The sequence below is a fragment of the Chiloscyllium plagiosum genome, unplaced genomic scaffold (assembly GCF_037043375.1).
Source record: "Chiloscyllium plagiosum isolate Xiang-an unplaced genomic scaffold, Cpla_swu_hap1 HiC_scaffold_27, whole genome shotgun sequence".
Lineage (NCBI taxonomy): Eukaryota > Metazoa > Chordata > Chondrichthyes > Orectolobiformes > Hemiscylliidae > Chiloscyllium > Chiloscyllium plagiosum.
The window spans coordinates 74,323,765-74,337,807 of record NW_028270165.1 but is presented as its reverse complement, the minus strand read 5'-3'; the positions used below and the strand labels follow the sequence as shown (position 1 = coordinate 74,337,807).

Here is a 14,043-nt window from a genome sequence, read left to right as displayed (position 1 = left end):
GACACAATTACACAGACACAGGTAGGCACACACACACATGCAATCACAGACACAATTACACAGACACACGCAGCACACACACACATGCAATCACACAGACACAATTACACAGACACACGCAGGCACACACACACATGCAATCACACAGACACAATTACACAGACACACACAGGCACACGCACACTTGCAATCACAGACACAATTACACACACACACGCACACACACACACATATGCAATCACACGGACACAATCACACAAACTCATGTAGGCACACGCAAACTTGCAATCACACGGACACATTTACACAGACACACGCAGGCACACACACACATGCAATCACACGGACACAATTACACAGACACGCAGGCACACACACACATGTAATCACAAGGATACAATTACACAGACTTGCAGGCACACACACACACCAAATCAGACGGACACAATTACACAGACACACGCAGGCACACACACATGCAATCACACGGACACAATTACACAGACACGTAGGCACACACACACATGAAATCAGACGGACACAATTACACAGACACACGCAGGCACACACACACATGCAATCACAGACACAATTACACAGACACATGCAGGCAGGCACACACATGCAATCACACAGATACAATTACACAGACACGCAGGTACACACACATGCAATCACACGGACACAATCACACAGACACACGTAGGCACACACATACATGGAATCACGGACGCAATTACACAGCCACACACAGGCACACGCACACTTGCAATCACAGACACAATTACACACCCACACGCACACACACACATATGCAATCACACGGACACATTCACACAAACTCATGTAGGCACACGCAAACTTGCAATCACACGGACACAATTACACAGACACGCAGGCACACACACACATGTAATCACAAGGATACAATTACACAGACTTGCAGGCACACACACACATGAAATCAGACGGACACAATTACACAGACACACGCAGGCACACACACACATGCAATCACAGACACAATTACACAGACACACGCAGGCACACACACACACACATGCAATCACGCGGACACAATTACACAGACACACGCAGGCACACACACATGCAATCACATCGACACAATTACACAGACACACTCAGGCACACGCACACATGCAATCACACGGACACAATTAAACAGACACACGTAGGCACACGCAAATGCAATCACACAGATACAATTATTCAGACACGCAGGCACACACAGACATACAATCACACGGACACAATCACACAGACACGTAGGCACACACATACATGCAATCACACGAACACAATTAAACAGACACACGTAGGCACACACAAATGCAATCACACAGATACAATTACTCAGACACGCAGGCACACACACACATGCAATCACACGGACACAATCACACAGACACACGTAGGCACACACATACATGCAATCGCATGGACACAATTACACAAACTTGCAGGCACACACACACATGCAATCACAGACACAATTACACAGACACATGCAGGCAGACACACACATGCAATCACACAGATACAATTACACAGACACACAGGTACACACACATGCAGTCACTTGGACACAAATACACAGACACATGCAGGCTGACACACATGCAATCACACGGACACAATTACACAGAGACACATGCACACACACATATGCAATCTAACGGACACAATCACACAGACACATGTAGGCACACACAAACATGCAATCACACGGACACATTTACACAGACATGCGCAGGCACACGTGCAATCACACACACAATTACACAGACACACACGCAGACACACACAGATATGCAATCAAATGGACACAATTACACAGACACACGCAGGCACACACAAACATGCAATCAGATGGACACAATTACACAGACACACGCAGGCACACACACACATGCAATCAGACGGACACAATTACACAGACACACGCAGGCACACACACACATGCAATCACAGACACAATTACACAGACACACGCAGGCATACACACACACACATGCAATCACACAGACACAATTACACAGACACGCAGGCACACACACACATATAATCACAAGGATACAATTACACAGACTTGCAGGCACACACACACATGAAATCAGACGGACACAATTACACAGACACGCAGGCACACACACACATGCAATCACAGACACAATTACACAGACACACTCAGGCACACACATGCAATCACACAGACACAATTACACAGACACACGCAGGCACACACACACATGCAATCACACAGACACAATTACACAGCCACACACAGGCACACGCACACTTGCAATCACAGACACAATTACACACACACACGCACACACACACACATATGCAATCACACGGACACAATCACACAAACTCATGTAGGCACACGCAAACTTGCAATTACACAGACACACGCAGGCACACACACACATGCAATCACACGGACACAATTACACAGACACGCAGGCACATGCACACATGCAATCACAGACACAATTACACAGACACGCAGGCACACACACACATATAATCACAAGGATACAATTACACAGACTTGCAGGCACACACACACATGAAATCAGACGGACACAATTACACAGACACGCAGGCACACACACACATGCAATCACAGACACAATTACACAGACACGCAGGCACACACACACATATAATCACAAGGATACAATTACACAAACTTGCAGGCACACACACACATGCAATCACAGACACAATTACACAGACACATGCAGGCAGACACACACATGCAATCACACAGATACAATTACACAGACACGCAGGTACACACACATGCAGTCACTTGGACACAAATACACAGACACATGCAGGCTGACACACATGCAATCACACGGACACAATTACACAGAGACACATGCACACACACATATGCAATCTAACGGACACAATCACACAGACACATGTAGGCACACACAAACATGCAATCACACGGACACATTTACACAGACATGCGCAGGCACACGTGCAATCACACACACAATTACACAGACACACGCAGACACACACAGATATGCAATCAAATGGACACAATTACACAGACACACGCAGGCACACACAAACATGCAATCAGATGGACACAATTACACAGACACACGCAGGCACACACACACATGCAATCAGACGGACACAATTACACAGACACACGCAGGCACACACACATGCAATCACAGACACAATTACACAGACACACGCAGGCATACACACACACACATGCAATCACACAGACACAATTACACAGACACGCAGGCACACACACACATATAATCACAAGGATACAATTACACAGACTTGCAGGCACACACACACATGAAATCAGACGGACACAATTACACAGACACGCAGGCACACACACACATGCAATCACAGACACAATTACACAGACACACTCAGGCACACACATGCAATCACGCGGACACAATTACACAGACACGCGCAGGCACACACACACATGCAATCACACAGACACATTTACACAGACACACACGCAGGCACACACTCACATGCAATCACATAGACACAATTAAACAGACACACACAGGCACACACACACATGCAATCACACAGATACAATTACTCAGACACGCGGGCACACACACACATGCAATCACACGGACACAATCACACACACACACGTAGGCACACACATACATGCAATCACATGGACACAATTACACAAACTGGCAGGCACACACACACATGCAATCACAGACACAATTACACAGACACACGCAGGCAGACACACACATGCAATCACACAGATACAATTACACAGACACGCAGGTACACACACATGCAGTCACTTGGACACAAATACACAGACACATGCAGGCTGACACACATGCAATCACACGGACACAATTACACAGAGACACACGCACACACACATGCAATCAAACGGACACAATCACACAGACACATGTAGGCACACACAAACATGCAATCACACGGACACATTTACACAGACATGCGCAGGCACACGTGCAATCACACACACAATTACACAGACACACACGCAGACACACACACATATGCAATCAAATGGACACAATTACACAGACACACGCAGGCACACAAACATGCAATCAGATGGACACAATCACACAGACACACGCAGGCACACACACACACATGCAATCACAGACACAATTACACAGACACATGCTGGCACACACACACATGCAATCACGTGGACACAATTACACAGACACACGCAGGCACACACACACACATGCAATCACACAGACACAGTTACACAGACACACACGCAGGCACACACACACATGCAATCACATAGACACAATTAAACAGACACACTCAGGCACACGCACACATGCAATCGCACAGACACAATTAAACAGACACACGTAGGCACACGCACACATGCAATCACACGGACACAATTAAACAGACACACGTAGGCACACGCAAATGCAATCACACAGATACAATTACTCAGACACGCAGGCACACACAGACATACAATCACACGGACACAATCACACAGACTCGTAGGCACACACATACATGGAATCACGGACGCAATTACACAGACACATGCAGGCACACACACACATGCAATTACACGGACACAATCACACAAACTCATGTAGGCACACACAAACTTGCAATCACATGAACACATTTACACAGACACACGCAGGCACACACCCACATGCAATCACACGGACACAATTAAACAGAAACACGTAGGCACACACAAATGCAATCACACAGATACAATTACTCAGACACGCAGGCACACACACACATGCAATCACGCAGACACAATTACACAGACACACACGCAGGCACACACACACATGCAATCACATCGACACAATTACACAGACACACTCAGGCACATGCACACATGCAATCACACGGACACAATTACACAGAGACACACGCACACACACATATGCAATCAAACGGACACAATCACACAGACACATGTAGGCACACATAAATATGCAATCACACGGACAGATTTACACAGACATGCGCAGGCACACGTGCAATCACACACACAATTACACAGACACACACGCAGACACACACACATATGCAATCAAATGGACACAATTACACAGACACACGCAGGCACACACACACATGCAATCACAGACACAATTACACAGACACACGCAGGCACACACTCACATGCAATCACAAGGACACAATTACACAGACACACGCAGGCACACACTCACATGCAATCACAAGGACACAATTACAGACACACGCAGGCACACACACACATGCAATCACACGGACACAATTACACAGACACACGCATGCACACACACACATGCAATCACACGGACACAATTACACAGACACACGCATGCACACACTCACATGTAATCACACGGACACAATTACACAGACCCACTCAGGCACACACACACATGAAATCAGACGGACACAATTACACAGACACATGCAGGCAGACACACACATGCAATCACACAGATACAATTACACAGACACGCAGGTACACACACATGCAATCACACAGACACAATCACACAGACACACGTAGGCACACACATACATGTAATCACGGACGCAATTACACAGACACACGCAGGCACACACACACATGCAATCACAGACACAATTACACAGACACACACAGGAACACACACACATGCAATCACAGACACAATTACACACACACACACAGATATGCAATCACACGGACACAATCACACAAACTCATGTAGGCACACGCAAACTTGCAATCACACGGACACATTTACACAGACACACGCAGGCACACACACACATGCAATCACACGGGCACAATTAAACAGACACACGTAGGCACACACAAATGCAATCACACAGATACAATTAATCAGACACGCAGGCACACCCTCACATGCAATCACACGGACACAATTACACAGACACACGCATGCACACACACACATGCAATCACACGGACACAATTACACAGACACACAGACACACACACACACACATGTAAACACAAGGATACAATTACACAGACTTGCAGGCACACACACACACATGCAATCAGACGGACACAATTACACAGACACACGCAGGCACACACACACATGCAATCACACAGACACAATTACAGACACACGCAGGCACACACACATATGCAATCACACGGACACAATTACACAGACACACGCAGGCACACACACACATGCAATCAGATGGACACAATTACACAGACACACGCAGGCACACACACACATGCAATCACAGACACAATTACACAGACACACGCAGGCACACACACATGCAATCACACGGACACAATTAAACAGACACACGTAGGCACACACAAATGCAATCACTCAGATACAATTACTCAGACACGCAGGCACACACACACATGCAATCACACGGACACAATTACACAGTCACACGTAGGCACACACATACATGCAATCACACGGACACAATCACACAGACACACGTAGGCACACACATACATGCAATCGCATGGACACAATTACACAAACTTGCAGGCACACACACACATGCAATCACAGACACAATTACACAGACACATGCAGGCAGACACACACATGCAATCACACAGATACAATTACACAGACACGCAGGTACACACACATGCAGTCACTTGGACACAAATACACAGACACATGCAGGCTGACACACATGCAATCACACAGACACAATTACACAGAGACACACGCACACACACATATGCAATCTAACGGACACAATCACACAGACACATGTAGGCACACACAAACATGCAATCACATGGACACATTTACACAGACATGCGCAGGCACACGTGCAATCACACACACAATTACACAGACACACACGCAGACACACACAGATATGCAATCAAATGGACACAATTACACAGACACACGCAGGCACACACAAACATGCAATCAGATGGACACAATTACACAGACACACGCAGGCACACACACACATGCAATCAGACGGACACAATTACACAGACACACGCAGGCACACACACACATGCAATCACAGACACAATTACACAGACACACGCAGGCACACACACACATGCAATCACAAGGATACAATTACACAGACTTGCAGGCACACACACACATGAAATCAGACGGACACAATTACACAGACACGCAGGCACACACACACATGCAATCACAGACACAATTACACAGACACACGCAGGCATACACACACACATGCAATCGCGCGGACACAATTACACAGACACACGCAGGCACACACACATGCAATCACATCGACACAATTACACAGACACACTCAGGCACACGCACACATGCAATCACACGGACACAATTAAACAGACACACGTAGGCACACGCAAATGCAATCACACAGATACAATTACTCAGACACGCAGGCACACACAGACATACAATCACACGGACACAATCACACAGACACGTAGGCACACACATACATGCAATCACTCGAACACAATTAAACAGACACACGTAGGCACACACAAATGCAATCACACAGATACAATTACTCAGACACGCAGGCACACACACACATGCAATCACACGGACACAATCACACAGACACAGGTAGGCACACACACACATGCAATCACACGGACACAATTACACAGACACGCAGACACACACACACATGTAATCACAAGGATACAATTACACAGACTTGCAGGCACACACACACAATCGCACAGACACAGTTACACAGACTCACGCAGGCACACACACGCACAGAATCACACAGACACACGTAGGCACACACATACATGCAATCACATTGACACAATTACACAGACACCCACACAGGCACACACACACATGCAATCACACAGACACCATTACACAGACACACGCAGGCACACACACACATGCAATCACACAGACACATTTACACAGATCCACAGGCGCACACACACATGCAGTCACTTGGACACAATTACACAGACACATGCAGGCACACACACACATGCAATCACACAGACACAATTACACAGATACACAGGCATACACACACAATCGCACAGACACAGTTACACAGACTCACGCAGGCACACACACGCACAGAATCACACAGACACACATAGGCACACACATACATGCAATCACATTGACACAATTACACAGACACCCACACAGGCACACACACATACATGCAATCACATGGACACAATTACACAGACACACGCAAGCACACACACATGCAATCACACGGACACAATCACACAGACACACGTAGGCGCACACATACATGCAATCACATTGACACAATTACACAGACACACGCAGGCACACACATACACATGCAATCACACAGACACAATTACACAGACACATGCGGGCACACACACATGCAATCACAAGGACACAATCACACAGACACATGTAGGCACACACATGCAATCTCACGGACACATGCAATCATAGACACAATTACACAGACACACGCAGGCACACACACACATGCAATCACGCAGACACAATTACACAGACAGACGTAGGCACACACAAATGCAATCACACAGATATAATTACACAGACACGCAGGCACACACACACATGCAATCAGACGGACACAATTACACAGACACATGCAGGCACACACACACATGCAATCACGCAGACACAATTACACAGACACACGCAGGCACACACACAATCGCACAGACCCAATTACACAGTCACACACCGGCACACATGCATGAAATCACACGGACACAATTACACAGACACACAGGCAAGCACACACGCATGCAATCGCATGGACACAATTACACAGACACATGCAGGCACACACACATGCAATCACAGACACAATTACACAGACACGCAGCCACACACACACATGCAATCACACAGACACAATTACACAGTCACACACCGGCACACACACACAAAATCACATGGACACAATTTCATAGACACGCAGTCACACACACAGACTCAATTACACAGACACGCAGGCACACACACATGCAATCACAGACACAATTACACAGACACGCAGGCACACAGACACAATTACACAGATACACAGGCACACACACAATCGCACAGACACAATTACACTGACACACGCAGGCACTCACAATCACGGACACAATTACGCAGACACACAGGCAGGCACACACATGCAATCGTATGGACACAATTACACAGACACACGCAGGCACACACACACATGCAATCACACGGACACAATCACACACACACGCATGCACTCACAATCATGGACACAATTACACAGACACGCACAGCCACACACACACATGCAATCACAGACACTGTTACACAGACACACGCAGGCACACACACACATGCAATCACATGGACACAATCACACAGACAAACATAGATACACACATATGTGCAACCATATGGACACAATTACACAGACACACACGCAGGCACACACACACGTGCTATCAGAGGGACACAATCACACCGACACACGTAGGCGCAGACACACATGCAATCACAGACACAATTAAACAGACACACGCAGGCACACACACATATGCAATCACACGGACACAATTACACAGACACACAGGCACACACATACATGCAATCACAGACACAATTACACAGAGACACGCAGGCACACACACACAAGCAATCACACAGACACAATTACGCAGACACGCAGGCACACACACACATGCAATCACAAGGACACCATTACGCGGAAATACGTAGGCACACACACGCATACATGCAATCACATGGACACAATTACACAGACACACACTGGCACACACACACATGCAATCACAGACACAATTACACAGACACACACATACATGCAATCACAGACACAATTACACAGACACACACGCACACACACATATGCAATCACACGGACACAATCACACAGACACATGTAGGCACGCACAAACATGCAATCACACGGACACATTTACACAGACACACAGGCACACACATGCAATCACACAGACACAATTACACAGACACACGCAGGCACACACATACATGCAATCACACGGACACAATTACACAGACACACGCACATGCAATCACACGGACACAATTACACAGACACACAGGCAAACACGCAATCGCACAGACACAATTACACAGACACACACGCAGGCACACACACACATGCAATCACACGGACCCAATTACACAAACACACACGCAGGCACACACACGCAGGCACACACAAACATGCAATCACATGGACACAATTACACAGACACACACGCAGGCACACACACACATGCAATCACACGGACACAATTATACAAGCACGCAGGCACACACACATGCAATCACACGGACACAATTACACAGGCACACACACACAATCGCACAGACACAATTACACAGACACACGCAGGCACACACGCAATCATACAGACACAATTATACAGACACGCAGGCAAGCACACAATCGCACAGACACAATTACACAGACACACACGCAGGCACACACACATACAATCACACGGACACAATCACGCAGACACACGTAGTTACACACAACATGTAATCACACGGACACAATTACACAAACACACACACAATCACACGACACAATTACACAGACACACAGGCAGACACACACGCACACACACACACATGCAATTGCACAGTCCCAATTACACAGTCACACACAAGCACACACACATGCAATCGCATGGAGACAATTACACAGACACACAGGAAAACACGCAATCGCACAGACACAATTACACAGACACACACGCAGGCACACACACACACATGCAATCACACGGACACAATCACACAGACACACGTAGGCACACACACATGCATTCACACGGACACAATCACACAGACACATGTAGGCACACACATACACGCAATCATATGGACACAATTACACAGACACACAGGCACAGACTCACGCAATCACACAGACACACGTAGACACACACAACCATGTAATCACACGGACACAATTACACAAACACACACACAAAATCACACGGACACAATCACACAGACACATGTAGGCACACACATACATGCAATCACAGACACAATTACACAGACACACACTGGAACACGCACACACCTGCAATCACACACACAATTACACAGACACACGCGGGCACACACACACATGCAATCAGATGGACACAATCACACAGATACATGTAGGCACACACATACATGCCATCACACGGACACAATTACACAGACACACAGGCAAACACGCAATCGCACAGACACAATTACACAGACACACCCAGGCACACACACACGCAATCACACGGACACAATCACACAGACACACGTAGACACACACAACCATGTAATCACACGGACACAGTTACACAAACACACACACAATCACACAGACACAATTATACAGACACACAGGCAGACACACACACACACATGCATTCACACAGACACAATTACACAGACACACGCAGGCACACACACACATGCAATCACACGGACACAATCACACAGACACACGTAGACACACACATACATGTAATCAAATGGACACAATTACACAGACACACAGGCAGACACACACACACACATGCATTCACACAGACACAATTACACAGACACACGCAGGCACACACACACATGCAATCACACGGACACAATCACACAGACACACGTAGACACACACATACATGTAATCATATGGACACAATTACATAGGCACATGCAGGCACACACACACGTGCAATCACACGGACACACGTAGGCACACACATACATGCAATCACAGACACAATTAAACAGACACACGCAGACACATACACACACATACAATCACACGGACACAATTACACGGACACACAGGCACACACATGCAATCACAGACACAATTACACAGACACACGCAGGCACACACACACATGCAATCAGATGGACACAAGCACACAGATACATGTAGGCACACACATACATGCCATCACACGGACACAATTACACAGACACACAGGCAAACACGCAATCGCACAGACACAATTACACAGACACACCCAGGCACACACACACGCAATCACACGGACACAATCACACAGACACACGTAGACACACACAACCATGTAATCACACGGACACAGTTACACAAACACACACACAATCACACAGACACAATTATACAGACACACAGGCAGACACACACACACATGCAATCACACAGACACAATTACACAGACACACGCAGGCACACACACACATGCAATCACACGGACACAATCACACAGACACACGTAGACACACACATACATGTAATCATATGGACACAATTACACGGCACATGCAGGCACACACACACGTGCAATCACACGGACACACGTAGGCACACACATACATGCAATCACAGACACAATTAAACAGAAACATGCAGACACATACACACACATACAATCACACGGACACAATTACACGGACACACAGGCACACACATGCAATCACAGACACAATTACACAGACACACGCAGGCACACACACACATGCAATCACACGGACACAATCACACAGACACATGTAGACACACACATACATGTAATCAAATGGACACAATTACACAGACATATGCAGGCACAGACACACATGCAATCACACAGACACAATTACACAGACACGCAGGCACACACACACATACAATCACAAGGACACAATCACACAGACACACGTAGGCACACACATACATGCAATCACATGGACACAATTACACAGACACACACTGGCACACACACATGCAATCACAGACACAATTACACAGACACACACGCAGACTTACACATGCAATCACACGGACACATTTACACAGACACGCAGGCACATACATGCAATCACACAGACACAATTACACAGACACACGCACAGACACACACACATATGCAATCACATGGATACAATTACACAGACACACACGCAGGCACACACACACATGCGATCACATGGACACAATTACACAGACACACGCAGGCACACACTCACACGCAAGCACATGGATACATTTATACAGACACACATGCAGGCACACACACATGCAATCACACGGATACAATTACACAGACACACGCAGGCACACACACATGCAATCAAACGAACACAACTACACAGACACACGCAGGCACACACATACATGAAATCACACAGACACAATTACACAGTCACACACGCAGGCACACACACAAGCAATCACACAGTCACAATTACATACACACACACACATGCAATCACATGGACACAATTACACAGACACACACACGCACACACATACATGCAATCACACAGACTCAATTACACAACCACCCACAGGCACACACATATGCAATCACACGGACACAATTACACAGACATGCAGACACACACACACATGAAATCACACAGACACAATTACACAGGCAGGCGGGCACACACACATGTGCAATCACGTGGACACAATTACACAGACACACGCAGGCACACACACACACATGCAATCACAGGGACACAATTACACAGCCACACACGCAGGCACACACACATGCAATCACACGGACACAATTTCACACATACACATGCAATCACACTGAAATAATTACCCAGACACATGCAGGCACACACACACATGCAATCATATGGAACAATTACACTGACACGCGCAGGCACACACATGCAATCACACGGACACAATTATACAGACACACAGGCACACATGCATCACATGGATGCATTTACAGAGACAAACATGCAGGCACACGAACACAGCAACACAGACACACGCAGGCACACACACACGCAATCACGGACACAATTACGCAGTCACACGCAGGCACACACACACATGAAATCACACAGACACAATTACACAGACACGCACGCAGGCACGCAGGCACATGCAATCACAGTCACAATTACACACACACACATGCAATCACATGGACACAATTACACGGACACATACGCAGGCACACACACACATGCAATCACACACACACATGCAATCACATAGACTCAATTATACAACCAC

At 46.7% G+C, this 14,043-nt stretch overlaps 1 protein-coding gene across 1 annotated transcript in view; it reads left to right on the top strand.

Moving 5' to 3' along the window:
- Positions 1-14,043, top strand: part of LOC122545955 (E3 ubiquitin-protein ligase RNF212B-like) — a 442,187-nt gene that overhangs the window by 309,730 nt on the left and 118,414 nt on the right. The window lies entirely within an intron of this gene.